This window comes from Larus michahellis, chromosome 8 (assembly GCF_964199755.1).
Source record: "Larus michahellis chromosome 8, bLarMic1.1, whole genome shotgun sequence".
In the NCBI taxonomy this organism is placed as follows: Eukaryota; Metazoa; Chordata; class Aves; order Charadriiformes; family Laridae; genus Larus; species Larus michahellis.
The window spans coordinates 46,320,805-46,336,308 of record NC_133903.1 but is presented as its reverse complement, the minus strand read 5'-3'; the positions used below and the strand labels follow the sequence as shown (position 1 = coordinate 46,336,308).

At 41.2% G+C, this 15,504-nt stretch overlaps 1 protein-coding gene across 1 annotated transcript in view; it reads left to right on the top strand.

The window, feature by feature from the left end:
- The window catches only part of EIF2B3 (eukaryotic translation initiation factor 2B subunit gamma), a 102,977-nt gene that overhangs the window by 52,256 nt on the left and 35,217 nt on the right, over positions 1-15,504 (top strand). The window lies entirely within an intron of this gene.

The following is a 15,504-nucleotide window of genomic DNA, read 5'->3' as shown; positions in this document are numbered from 1 at the left end:
TTGCATTGAGATATGGTTTGTAACAGAGTTTTTAAAGGAAGATTTGTTTCATTAAATTGGCTAGCATAAAATAGAAACGTGAAAGAAACTAGTTTTCAAAATGCTTTAACTACACTAGAAGAAATGCCAAGTGTTATGTCTGAGTTTCTTATTCAGACCTTTTTAAATAAAAAAATAATAAAAATCTAATAACAACATAAGCGAAAGCTAAGATTTTTGCCTCTTTTCTGTGTCCCTTGTTTTCCTAATGTATCTGTGCTTTTCGGTTGCTCATTTCACCAGGGCTGCCCCATTGTTAGGGCTGTGAATACATTTCTACCTTTGATCTCCCCCACCACAGTCTGGTTTGGCCTTTGCAATCACCTTTTCTCTCCCCCTTCACATCCACCACCACTGCAGGTGGGCTATCTCTGTAGCATCCTATGTTTTTAGTTTGTGATGTTCCTCTGTCAAAACTCTGAGACCACCCACTGAGAGTAAGAAAAACATCCATTTATGGAAGTGGAGAAGGATCTTAACTATAATATTTCATGAAACAGACAAAAAAAGCCCCTGTTTATCTTTAAAAAACAAACAAATGAACAACCCCCCTCACAGTAAGTAGCTCAGTTTTGGAATGATGTCCTGTTCCTAGACTTTTTGTAGCGCTCTCGTGCCCGTTACATGTATTGAATGCTCACTGACTTCTCAAGAGTTTTTCTCCCCTTTCAAGTAAGATGAATGATAAAGGGGTTGACTAAGTGTTGTGTCCATAGTGCTTTTTCTTAGCAGATAAACTGATGTGTGAAAAGGGGGGCAGGGATTTGTGTTAGTCTTACCATATACAAATCTGGTGATGCACCTGGATACGTGATTGAAGGAGCTCTTCCAGAATAAGGTTTTGTGACTGAGTGAAAATTAAGTGGAAATTTCTTACCATGCATAAGAATGAAGCTTATCCAATACTTTGACTGGCACGAGAGGACATTGTACAAGTCATTGTGGTTCCCATTTGTTCATGGGAACATGTCTGAAAGGTGAGAAAGCTTCAGGAGCTGCAGATGCTTTAAATCTGGAATAAGCCATTTATTCAGTGTATTTTAGAAAGTTGGTGACAGTTTGGACTTCTTGTATTTCCTGTGGTAGTATGAAGTGGTGTTTGTGCCTTTCTTTTGTCATAATAGAATATGTAGGACTCACTTCTTGAAATCCTAGCCATCTAGTTTTGCTAGCATTAGACATTTCCAGAATATTAGACATTTCACACATTCAGTTTTTCTTCCCTGGTATTTCATGCTGTTTTGAATTTAGATCATTAGGTCTGTGTGACAAGGATGGTCTTTGTCAAATATGCCACAATGCGTGACACAACGAGGCCTCTAAGCATAAATAGTGGTAATTTCAGATTTCAAGGCTTTATGCTATTTCCATTGACAATGGTGAGATCTTTGGGTTTGTCAGTGGTGGGATTTTACCTTGTATTAACCAAAACCAGCAGAGTGAAATCCTGTTCTGAACTCCTCCAGTTGCCCCCAGACCCCTTAGAACAAGTCTACTAACTTTTTGCAAGTATGACCAGTTGCTTTTTTTGTTTTCTGTAGAGAGGTCATTCTCTGTCTTCTCTATTTTTTGAAGCTGTGCTTCTTTTCTGTGACACTTCCATGACAAATACATAATTACAGCAGCTAGACAGCATTTCTTAAGACCTGATAGCAACATCTGGCTTACTAATGGCAGGTAGCTGCTTCATCTCTTTATTACACACGTGCTGGTTATTCAATCAATTGAGAGAGAGAGTCAATTGCAAGTAATGTGCTTAACTGGCAAATCTGCGGAATGGGACTCTTGCCATGAGGAATAACTTGGGCTTTCAGGCTTCTGGCATTGCTGGGCATTTGCAGCTTGTTTTTCTTCTCTGAGGAAGGGGGGGACAGGGCATACTCAAAGATCTTTCCATGTTTGGCAGCAATATGCCAGGACTTTGAAAGACCCTGTGGAATATTTTTGCCTCAAAAGTACTGACATCTACATAATTGTTTGGGTTTAAGGATTCTTTTTAATACTTTGTTTTTTAGTCTAGAGAGAACCTACAGTAAGATTTTGCCTCTCTGCAATTCCACACCAGGACTGGAGAAGCTCAGATGCCTTGTTTAAGTTGTGCGTGTTTAAAACTAACAGCAGGGACTGAAGTGAACAGTGAAGCTCTTGTACGGTGCCAGGAAGTACTGACACAGTGTACTTCCTCAATATTACAATATTTACATTGTGTTAATATTTTAACAGTGGGTTTGATGGCAGGCAGAACACCTTTTTTCATTGTTTGTAGCTCAGTGAAGCATTTACGTTTTTTTCAAATTTTATTTTGACATACAAAAGCAGAAGAGATGTTGCCCAGCAGTAAAAAATTCAGATCCTACAACTGGCTGTAGCTCAGCCTGCTGCAGAGGAAAATTATGATAACTTCCAGGTCAAAGAATTACATGAAAACTAACGTGGTCATGTATGTGGGATCTGTTGCTTCAAATGGGATAAAAGCCCGGTGTAGTCCCAGTTTAGCTGCAAAGATATGGCAAGAATAAGCTCTCCCCAAGTGAATGTAGTTTGTGTCTAACTGCACCTGTAAGGGTAAATGGCATTCCTCCACTTTGATCGGATTAATATATGCATTGCATGTAAAGTCCAAAGTCACTAGCGACTAATATGGAAACAGAGAAAACGGAACGTGAAATGGCTAAACCTTTGTTTTGTTCAAGTATACAAATCTTGCTTCAGGCTGAATTTATTGTTCAGCTCCACAATGAAGTTGTGATACCAAGGTTTTATCATCAGCGTGGCCACTGTCTTGCTTTGTGGTACTAAACAGGTCCCTTTAATTTTTCTATGCACTTGTTTCCTCTTCTGGGTGGGATTGTTTGAAGAAGAATCAGTATTTGTTTCGGAGCAGTGAGATTCTACCATGGGGGATGTTAGGAGAGGTCAAAATACAGTTTGGTAGTCTGTAACTCAGTTCTTAGTCCTTGAATACTTTTTTATGAACTATTTTAAAAGGATTGAATAGTAGATTCTCCTGCCCGAAGTTTTATTGCACTATAGCAAACCAAACAAATTCTTGAGTTTTAAAAAGCAGAGATCGCTAGTGCCTTTGAACAAAAGTCAGAGGAAATAGTCTGTTTATTAGAACCTCCTAAGTATGTATGTCCAGACAAAAATAAAATATCATGCCCCTAATGTTGTTTAAACCCGGGGAATTTATTTTTGGGGGAATGGAAGTGCTTTCTATTTCCTCTCCTCGGAGGGTAAAGTGCATTTTGGCAGTAAAATCTCCATCTAGCTCTCATCTACTAGTTCAGCACTGGATGCTAGTGAGATTGAGTTGTCAAGGGTACAACAGTCCTACCCTGTCCGAATCTACCAAGGTCAAACGCTGGTGGTTCCACAGCGGCTTGGGGAACAGCTGAAGAAATCCTTGCCCCTCACAGTTTGTTATTCCCTGCAGCTGGAATTTATTCGTTCCCTTCTCTCCACGCTCCTGCATCACCGGGGCAGGTTGATGATCCGAGTGCCCCTTAACCAGCTCCAGTGCACTGGCAGCTGCTGCCCGGGGCTGCCAATAGGAACACTCGGAGCATCCCTGCATCCGCAGTGGATACCCAGCGCTGACAACTTTTGGGTCTGTTCCCACTCGATTCACAAGAGATCACAGACGGTACCCTGCTACCAACTGGATTTATCCCCACTGAATAGGGACTGTGACCTGAACGCGAGCAAGCAGCAGCTTGTTTGGGCTCAATTTTCTGCTGACTATAACTGGCCCTGGGTTTGTTTTTTTCTGCAGACACCTTTGATTCTTCCCCAGGTTTCTTTCTGCACCAATGAAGTTAGAGTTGCTGAGGTTGGTCTTGGTTTGGTAGATGTACCGAGTCTGCTGAATTGTATCACATCTTTGCACAGGAGGGAGGTCAGATAAAAATCTGATCTCCCTGTATTCAGGCGAGGGCTTTTCTTTCCTAAACATTTCCATTTTCAGAATAAATCTAACCTGAGGATGGTGTAGGTGCCGCGCTTTGCAGCGTGGGGAATACGGGCGAGCGCAGGCCGCGTGTGTTGCCGGAGCGGCTCTGCCAGCACGGGGCAGGGATAGTTGAAGGTGAACACCTGCACCGCGTGATGAACTGCACAATATTGCTTTTCTTCAAACGATCATTACACGAGCTGAGCCAGCAGGCCAGACAGAAGCAGAGGCTGTAGCTGGCTGGGGGCACGGCTCCACCCCACAGCTGGCGGGCCTCACACCCCTGGGGCCCTGGGGTGGCAGCCAGCACAGTAGCCAGTCCCTTTTTTGGCACTCTCCTGAGTGCTAGGTTGGAATCCTGCCTCGCCGCTGCATTCAGGGCAGATGGAAGAAGAGAGTCCTTATTCCCTTTCCCCTGTGAACTTAATCTGTGGCGGAGGGCAGGATCTAGGCCTGTGCTTTGTGAGCCCCGCATGTTGCACAGACACGCACTGATATTTCTTTACTGTGTGCTGACAGTTTGCTTGCTGACGATCCCAACAAAGCTGCTGGCAGCAGCAATGTGATCAAAGTGAAAATGCATGGGAGTTTGTGTTCTGTTTTTTCCCAGAATATTTTTAAGCTCTAGTCTGGTGAAATAAGATACCTGATTTGGGGGAAGGCAAGGGGGGAGAGAGAAGTAAAGCAACCCCTTCCCCTGTGAAGTTTTAATGGGGAAAATTCAAAGTTGCTTTGGAAATTTAGGTGTTGAAGATGTGTGTGTCTCTATATATCCTGTGTATGTGCTTAAAAGCACGTTATATGCATTCTAATATATGTGTGCATGAATGGCATTGTGCCCACAGTCAGTTCTGCAGATACAGATGACAACATTCGTTATATGTCTGAGGATTTCACGCTGCTCACAGCTAAAACCTGTAGACAAATGGAGGCTGCCATTTTCACAAGATAAAGCCACATCAAGGCTGCAGTATGTGGTCCTACTTATTACCTCCCAAAAATCACTTCTGTCACATTTCATCAGTGCAGAATTTATTAATGAATATACTAATCAAGCCTTAGTTACAGTTTGGGCACATGAAAAGCTGCGTGTAAAAATACTAACTTTGCAAAGTGGAGCACTGGGCAGTTAGGAAGTGCCACAACTGAGGCTCCTGTGCAACCTTTTGCATCTCTAGGTGCCACATATTATGGTACAGTCTCCAGTTACATGACTCAGTGCTTTTTTGGGGGTGTGTTCCTCTGTGACCATTGCTTCATTTGTTGCCCGAGTTGCTCACTGAAGGAGATACTGTTCAATATCATATGTAACTTCGGTAGTTCAGGTGAAGGCCACCAGCCTTACTTGCTGCTCACTGTTTAAACCCTGTTCTGAAGATAAGGTGAATACTTTCCTTTTGGATTCTTGGTGTTCATCACTGATACTATAATGCTCTGCACACGCTTCATTAGCTATCTTTCCAGCACCCCTATTAGTGAAGTAGCAGTCTTTCTGCATTCTAAAAGGGGGAAACTAAGGCACACAAGAGCTGAAGTCTGAAGCATCTTTAAGTATGCCATTTTTCAGTCCTTAATGTTATACAGAAAGCTTTTAATGTTGAAGGAATCTTTTCCATTGATGACAGCTGTCACAGGGTGACACACAGTCAGTGACAACCTGCAGAAATTAGATTTATGTTCTGCGTTCAGCAGCATCTGTAAACTGACAGAAGGGAATTTTAATAAAAAATTAAAAATCAGTTCTTCAGGCATCACTCATTTGCCTTAAATATTAGCAGGTCTTTTCTCCTCTTGTAGCCTTCTGCCTTGTACATTAACACACATGTTCTAATAAATGAGGCAGGCATTCTTCTGCCTCATTACACAGCCTTGATTCATCCCCAGGGCATAGTCCATCTTTACATTGGGTGAAGAAGACATCGAGATTGAGGAGAGAGGAAAAGTAGGTGAGTGTGTTTTTAAGGACTGTGTCATGATGTCTACATGCGAGGTCTTAATTAAGGTTGTATAAGCAACATAGTTCTAGCTTTTCTTAATTTGAGTGCACAACCTGTTACCCTGATGTTCTTTTAAGTTGATATATATATATATTTATATCTGTGACACTTTTAGAATTAATCAGTGAGGCTACTGTGACTCTTGCTAATGGAGTAGCTGTTATCAACATAGATTTATCACCTTTTAAGGCAGCCACCAGGAAGAGATGGGATGCTCTAAACTTCAAAGAATATCTAGCTCAGCCTTTGTAACCTTGGCCTGGAGCGTACTGTGTTCCTCTGCGGAGCAGTGCATGACAAGTTCAGTTACCTTGCAGAAAGAAAGAGAATAGAGCATGCCCAACATAGAAGGACTTAAAAAATTTAGCTGTAAACCAGGTCTCTTCCAAGCATGTGCAAACAGTGTTTTTTCAGGCTTAGCTTGATGTAGCATAGGCACTTTTTATGTTTACAAATGTAACGCCCTGACGAAAAGGCAACTTTGTGCCAAATTGCAAGCATGGAAGTACAAGAGCTTTTCAGCAGAGCAGTTGAAATATTTTTAACGTGGACAAAACAAAGGTTTTTTTCCATAATTTTGTTCTTAGAAATAACTGAGACATTTTTGATGAAGTTATCAAAAAAAAAAAATCAGCTTGAGGCAAACACCTGGCAGGGGTAATTTCAGCCAAAACAGTTAAACTTTGGCAAAGTTTACAAACAAATGAAGACAGAAACTTACAATAGGAAATGCTGGGCAATTTATCTGTAGGCACCCCACTTGCACCACCTCTGAAAGCTACTCATCTCAGTTTTTATGAAGGCAGATGTTATGGTTTCTCTGTTATGCACCAGAGTGGCAATTGCATGTTCTAACGTAAGGAGATCTTTGGACTTCATTTCAAAAGACTATGTCTGTATATCTAAAACAAAGTCGATAGCACATGTCTTACTCTTAGAAGGAGGAATGCTCTACATTAGAACATTTCACATACTTTGTGAAGTCCTTCCCCCGTTTTTCCCCCCTATCTTCCTCCTAAAAGCAAGGTAAAATTTTTATTGCGTTTAGTAATGTGTTTTGCAAATCAACATTTTGTCCTGAATCTAGTACTTCTGAATTGCTGGGTGTAGAAAAAGCCACTGTCTCCCTTGTACAGTCACCTGGGAAGTGGGCAGCTCTCTTTGTGGCCAGAAGGAATTATGTATGGTACTGGAAAGGCAAGAATGATAAACAGCAGCGCTGTGGTTGCTTCGAAAGCTCTGAGTAAGCATTCGCAGTGGCTTGTCCTGGGAATGCTGAGTGCGAACATCTTGCTGGCCACCAGGGAAATCCATTTTCCCTGGGGAGCCCTCCTCTTGGGGTGCACCCCGTGAGAAGCTGAGCTGGAGCTAAGGAAACAAATCAGCTCTTCTGCAGTTCTTCCAGCGCTGGAGAGCTGCCTGCCAGAATTCGCCAGTAGAGAAACTCTTCTCTGAACTGAGCAAATTTGCAGTAAGCTTTATAGCCAAAGTCAGTATGATTTGTTTGCAAAGTTAAACACTGGGGTTTTTGGTTTGGGGTTGTTTTTTTGAAATGCTGAAATAAATAAGAGCAAATTGTGTGAGGTCATAGCGCTCTGCCTTTCCAAACTGCTTCAGCTGCAATCCCAGAGCAAGCTTCTCTTCGCGGCTCCCCTCTGCTGTGTCCAGAAAGCCTCTGCTGGGCCAGCACTAGGAGGGGAGAGGAGGGTTTGCTGTCTCAGTGCTGTGTTCCGAGATCTGTGGCCATGCGTAGAGCTGCAGTGGAGCTTCCCCTCTCTTCCCCGATAAATGGCAGGGGCAGTAAGAGATCTTTGAAAACTGGAGGTGCGAGTGACTGGCTCTGAAGCTGCTGCTTGGATGGCTATGTGCTATGCTGTACACAAAGGCCCCTGCAGGTTTATATTAAGGTGCTGCCCAGACTAAACCAGTGCATTTTTTCTTTTTCCCCTCTAAATGCCTTTTTATCATTCAGGCTGTCACCTGTGTTTCCTGGCAAGGGCTGCTGGCTGGGGGAGGTCTGGCAGAGCTGAACACCCAGCTTTGGTGGTCTTTGTGTGGCTGCCTGAAAGATGGCTTAAAACAGAACCTGCTCTGTGAATACCTGCGAGTTAACATGTGTCAGCCGTGTGGCTGGAAGGTTTCTCCTTTGCTGTAAAGAGAGATTTTATAATGAATACTTTCCTTGTGATTAAAATGGGTAAATAAACAAATAGCTCCTACAGGAAGTATACTATGTGAAGACAGGGCAAATAGGTTGTAGCTTTCCAAACAAGGGAAAGAAAAAGGGGGGAAAAAAACCAAACCAAAACAACCAAACCCAAACTCCTCCTTAGTGCATTTAATCTATTAGAATGTGAAATGGCAATTTATCTTTCCCGTTTCCTTTCCTCGTCAAACATATCCAGCTGTTGGAGCTTTCTCTGCTCCCTGCTAGAAATGCCACGACTTAAAATTTGTTGATGTCCTCCTCCTCTGGAGTATCGTTACCCTCATCATCTTTCCATAGTACCAATCAAGCTCACTCCTGAAACCTCAGGGGGGAAAAAACCTAATGACCCAAACTAGATTTAAACAAATTATGGTTTTCAGCAAATCGCTTCTGTAATAAATACACTTCCTTTTCCTGTTAGCAGACTACCTGGGAGCAGACATATCTTTGGATGTGCTGAATTGGAGCTGATTAATTTAATGAATAACTACAGATCTTTCTGTGAGACCACAATATAGCAGCCATGTGCCTGAGATACTCGAAGCGTGCTTGGTCACAGCACAGTATTCTATGCACGCAAGCTGCTCCTAATGCAAATTTTTCTAAAGTAAATGTTAAAATTTGTTAATTTTGTCCTCTAAGTGTGATTTCCAGCATCAGATAATGACCCTTTGGATTCCCTATGAAAAGTGAATGTAGGGAGGACATGAAAAAGGTCGTTCAAATGTCAAAGTAAATATTATAGAATCATATAAAAATTTAGGTTGAGGAGGGACCTCTAGCAGTCTCTAGTCCAACCTCCCGCTCAAGTAAGTTTAACTTTTCTGTTCCTCAGGGTTTTTTTTGCAGTTGAGTTTTGAAAATCTCCAAGGATGGAGACTGGGCCTTGTCCCAGGACTGTACCACTCACTGAAAAGCTGGTTGTTTTTATGTCCCAACTGGAATTTCCCTTGTTGCAGCTTGCGTCCATTGCCTCTTGCCCTTTTACTGTGCACCCCTTGGAAAAGTCTGGCTGTCTTCTATATCGCTTCACTGGTGTTAGTGGAAAACTGTAATCAGATCCCCCTGCAGCTTTCTCTTCTACAGGCTGAACAAACCCAGCTCCCCCGGCTTCTCCTCCTGCGTCATGTGCTCCTGGCCCTCTTGGTGGCCTCAGCTGGGCTTGCTCTGATCTGATAATAAACATTAAAAATTGTTAACTATTTTTTCCACTGCTTCATGCAAGTTGCAGTTTCCTTGGGTAGCCTTCAGTCAAATGGACTTCTGTCTTCATACAAGATGTGGATTTTGAACCAAGGAGGAATGATGATTCTTTTATCCATCTATATGCACTTTTTTCTTTTCTTTTTTCCTTAAATCATTGCCACTTGGACAGCATCACCCTAAGCATTCTTTCATCAGTGCAGTACATTTTCTTCTACACAGTATTATCTTCTACAGTAAGATAATACTTGGGGTGAAATTGTTATCTTACCTTGCTGGACATCTCCCTGTGATGATACAGTCCTTATATGTGGTATTATGGTATGTTTCTCTTGCAGTGGGAAACGTGATTCTCCTTTATTTTCTATTGAGACGATCTGATTCTACAACTTCCAAAAATTTTTAACATAATGTTTTCCTTTCTTCCCCTCTTCAGTTTGCTTCTAAATCTCTTTTCTGCCACACCACCTCAGTCACTGACTGATCCTTCTGAAACGTTGAGTCCCCTTTTACTCATGAGTTGAATTTTTGGAAAGGAGAGAAAATAGTGATTGTTTCCCTACTACTCCACTTCTCATTGTTTTTGTATTCTAGGTGTTAGTTCAATGTCAAATTTCATTGTGCTTTAGCCAGTCAAATGAACCATGAGCAATATTAAAGATATCTATAACACTGTTCCTGACTTTATTATTGCATTGACTTATGACGGGAGACTTTTAACTTCCTGCATATAGAAGGGAGAATGAACGTTACTAATGATGATAGGGCACACATGCCTGAATAGAGTAGCAAAGAGATATCTTCATTAAGTCACTGAATCATCGATCAATCAATAACAGTATTCTAAGTTCCATTTTGAATGTGATAAGTAGCTAGAGTATGAGATAAAGGCTGATCTTGCAACACAGTCTTGAATCAAAGTGGAGCAACTACAACTTTCTTTAGTTAAAATAAAGTGAAAAAAATAAAAAAAGGGAGTATAACATTTTATACAGCCACGGGACAGTCTATGGGAAGTGCTGAGTGCTGTCTAGTTAAGTTACCAGTTTTGAAGAAGTCAAAGACCTGACTTGGGAGGACAAGTGGCGTTTTCCTAAATCAAAGATGCAGAGATGAACTATAGCATACACAGCATTTTATACCAAACTTTTCCGTATGAATACCACCTGGAAAAAACATTATGAGTAAAAGTAGGCTTGTGAAGAAGAGGAGGTGGGATTCATTGTCCAAAAAGCTTTATCTTAAAGTTCTTCAGGAAAGGATAAAGTGACCAAAAAAAAAAAGTCAAGTCTTATCACAGGACAGAAGATCATGTTGCAAATGCCACAGTAAAGAGAATTGTCCTCCTGGGAGGGGTGAAGCAAGGATTAGCAATCAATAGTGAGGATAGGAACTAATTAAGGTAGAATGATTGCTGGGGAGAAGGGTGTAGGAATGGGACTTAGACAGGTGGAAGCAGGACTGAATTACAGACCAGAGCTTCCAGTTTATCTTCCAGACTGCTGAAAGAATAGGCATGTTGTTAGGTCAAACCGAGAGTGGGTCCATTTGATTGCAGACCACCAAACACAGTATCTGCATGGAGAAACAGAGCAAAGCGATGTGGACGTCTATGCCTTTAATGCAGCCTCAGTGGAGTGGGGTGAAAGAGCTTACCCATGTGAAGCTACAGCCGTGTCTACATTTTTTGACACTTACATGTTTTGTACAGACGAGTCTGAAGCATTTGACTCTATCTAAATATATACTTATGCACTCTAAGTTTACATACTTCATCAGCTTTATGGATACACGTCAACTTTATCAAATGCATCATATGCATGTGTTTGTTTAGGCGTATTATCAGAATGCCTCTGTTCAGTGCACTTTTCAGAAAAGGAGCCTAATTTCAAAGGTATTTGGGAGAAAGCTGGTAACTCAGACACAGATGGCTGCAAAGGCGGAGGTGGGAGAGAATGGGGAAAGATGAGTTCTGGCAAGGAATCGCATTTGGTGCAGGTGCGCTTGTTTTAGAAGAATGGGATGCTGTCTGGGAATGAATGAGATCCATTCCTCAGCGGCATACACAACCTGCCAAACACCCTGGGTGGCCTCTGACAGTCTCAGAGACTTTTGGTCAGAGAGAAGTTCTAAAAATGTCTAAACTTGCTGGCATTCCCATGCAAAAGCTGTATTAGTCGGGAGCTGTGGGGCGTTCCTGGCTGTTTGGCGAGTGGGCAGAGTTAAGGTTACTTAGGTGACCCGAGCTGAGTGCGCACACGCTTTGAAAGGATTGGAGTATGTAATTGAGGAGTTTTAATTTCTGTGGTCAGTTTTTCAGAAAGCTGCCTTGTTTCCCAAAGGGTTTTTTGGCAGAAGTGGAAGTTAGATCTCTGCTCCTTTAAGTGCATCCAGATTTGGTGGAACTTGAGAAGAGCTTTTTATGTGGTTTGCATCCATACCATCCCTTCCATACTTTGATCTGTATCCTCTCTGCTTTATGGTGTCTATGACCATCACTTGTGTGTCGTCTTCTGCTTTCCCTCCATCATCCACAATGCGGGGGTTTCGGTGGTGATTCTGCAGTTTTGGGAAGCCGTCCATAAACTTGAGCCTGCAAAGCAGAGCTGTGCAGTTACACCGTCTTGCTGTGCGATGGTTTTGGAAATATTGTCACGCATGCTCTTATGGACGTTGGGAGTAGGTTGCTGTCAGACTTGAAGGTTTTGGTTAGAAAATAGTATGGAAAGACAAATGAAGCACAAATGCAGTCATGTGGAATTACCTTTTAGTAGAACATTTCTCAAAGTTTCCTTGCCTTTTCCGTAGGCTTTTAGCTCCAAAAATAATAAGAGACACTGACAAATAAGTAGTTAATATGAGACGGGGGGGGGGATGAGAAATATATTTACTCTTTTTGTTATAGAAATTCTGAAAGTAGAACAGGACAAATAGAATGTAGCAGAAAATAACATCTGTTTGATGCTGTGATTGGTGTTGCACGTTACTGAAATAGGCACAAGTAATTGCCTGGTAGTTTATTGGCTTGCCTGGTTACTTTAGAGTTTTCCTTTATTATAATTAGTCTTGGGGACACCAATCAAAGGCAAAAAGATTATTGCAAGATATAAGGGCAGAATTAGCCTTCTGCAGGGATGTGGCACACCCTATAAATTTATCATTTGATACTTTTTCCTTTTGTACGTAGTCCTTGTCTGCTTTCTCCACATTCTTAGCATGTCTCAGAAATTCCAGTATTTTTAGCAGTGAATCGGTGAGAAGAAGGGGAAAAGGCCTGTAATTGCTTTTTCCATTGTGCTTGTTAAAACCGCATTGTGGGAAATGGACCCAAACACTGTCTTTTAAGTGGTGTTGAGTCTGAGGCAGGTGGTATTAACTCAGGACTGCATTAACTCTTTTCAAATCTCTTTCCTGTTTCCTTGAGGAAACATGCCTGGTGTATATATGTGGCAAGGGCTGTTTGCCTGCCTCTTGCATTGACATTTTAATTTGGTCCATGATATAAATATCATTTCCCTAATCCCCCTTGCCCTGACCCTGTTTTGTCTTTTCTTCAAAGTGAGTTGACTTTTTTTTTCTTTAAGGAGGGGGGAGGAGATGGGAATGGTGGCTGGCTGCTCTAGTTTGGAGCATTAAATGCTTGGGGAAAAAATCTCAGAGTAACTGTTGTTTCTTTCTTTGTATTCACATGGAAATTTTTAATCTCCATCAAAGGATCAGGAGAAAATAACGTTGAGATTCAACAAGAGAGCTCCCAGCTTACATGGAATTTTTAAATGTTATTTGGCTTTATCCTTTAAGCGATGAGAACCATGAACTATGTACCTACAGGGTTCAGAATTAACTTTTCTCTTTCTTCCAACACACCCTTTTTTTTTTTTTCTTTCTCCCTCCCTTTTTCTTACATCTTTATTGTTCTGCATAAACATGCAACTCCTTTTTGGCCAAAACTGTAAGTGCCTTAGGATTTGTTTAGTTGTATTTATGTATACATTTCTAACATTAATTATGAGCACCAGTCTGAAATACAGCCTCACATTCTCCTTTTGATGTGATCTGAAGAATCTCTGTTGAAGGCCATGGAGCTAAGATCAGAACCCAACATGCTGTATGCCTGCATAGTCGTACAAGAGCTAATATTAGCCTGTTAAAAAGAAAAGAAAAAAAAAAAGCCAAAATAGGTTTAAAAGGGCTAATAATCTGCTTATTTGTAGTGGGGAATTACAAATAGTATCTGCACCTGTAGATGTAGCTGATTGTGCTAATAATGATAGCAAGGGAGACCCCCTGCAACGAGCCCGTGGAGAGTAACAGCAGATTTCACAGGTGGGTGCTGACAGCAACAGTAGATTTCATGCTTCATCACAGATTAATAAAACAGGGAGGATATTAAAATGCTAATACTCATTAATACTGTTTTATGGTGTTTAACATTAAACATGGAAAATGAAAATGAATGACAGCCGGTAAATGGAACTGACAGTTGTGTTCAGGGTCTCTGAAGCTGGTGAGAACTGGCTGCAGGAAATAAAAGCTGTGGATGCTCCCGTTCCTGCTGTGGGTCGAGCCAAACGGCACCTCCTGGTACCTAGACTTTTGCAAGGTCACCTAAACTTAGACTTAAATAGACTCTTCTATTATTATAAAATATGTAATGACATTTTCTCTTTAACAGTATTGGTCAGAACCGTTATTTTCTGTGTTACATGAAGGACAGAGTCTCCAGCAATACATATGTCTAAGAGCAGGAATCACAGCTTATTGAAGCGTAATTGTGAAATATATATATTTTTTTTAAGTTTAGGTGGTCAAAATTTGTTTTTTCCCCAAAACTCTTCTCGTGTTTCACTTGGCTCCATTGTTCGTCATTTCTTACTAAAGTTTCAATAAGCTTCCCTTCATCCCAGAGGCAGTTGCATTTCAGCAACAAGTAAAAGTTGGCCCTCTGTGGGCTGTAATGTATGTAATGTAATATAATACAACATAATATAACATACATAGATACAAACTTAATTCTGCCATATCACAGACTGTTTTAATTTCATTTGTGGTTAAAACTGAAAACTTCTGCATAGCTGTGTTTAAATATGAAACTTAAAGATCTAAGGTATTTTGACCTAATGTTCTTCACAAGTGAAAATTTTTAATTTAGCACAAACCTTCTCTTGCCCTTGCTGTTATGCAAAAATCCCAGGAACACTGGGAAGACGTCGTAGTGCACAGGGTCTGGGGATAAAGGAATTCTAAAGCCATGGTACTGATTTGTCTCTGGTGGTGATAGTACTTGGTAAAGTTACAGTTGTTTGATGAAGTATCCATTTTTGTATCTTAACGTTTTAGGTTTTAAATAAAATTAACTTTGAATATCCTCGGTTTATAAAGCCTAGGTCTGAGTCTACAGTCTGGAGAGCTGACTGCAAATGACTGATGTGTGCTCTGAGATAATAGACACATTTAATATATTTTCCAGGGTGTTTCTTTTTTTTCTCTTTTTTTTTTCTTTTATCTTCTCTTGAATTCCCAGTTGTTTCTTGCACGTGCACCACGAATTTCAACTGCTCTGTTGTCTTCATTTCCCCTGCGTGTGCACTGTCTATTGCCAACATCTCCCTTTGTTGTGACCTGTTGTGTGAATGGAGGATTCCATCCCAGATATCATTCTAATTTTTGTACGCTTAAAATGTGATCAGAATCGACCCCTTTCAAAATTGCTGCCATCTCCTGTTGTTCTCATGGGACTAAAGCCACATAAGGTGCTCCAGGGGTTAGTTCCCCATTCCTATACAAGCAGCAATTTAGCGGCACCCTCAATCTTTGGCTGTTTAATTGAAAACCTACTACTTTGTGTTGAGGTGAAAACAGACTGATATCATTTCAAAAATCAAATTTTGGGGAATGAAAGATCATGAAAAGGGCTCGTCACTTGAGCTGGAATTTATGAAAGCATGTTTATTTTGGCAAGTGTTTCTCAAAAGCAGGTTCCTTTTTATCTTCTGTACCATCCACATTTTCCTGCGAGGTGTCAGAGCGTGGTTACTCTGACTTGGCTTAGAACTGAATTTCTGCCAAAATTTTGTGAGCCCTCCTCTCCTTCCGCCCACCTT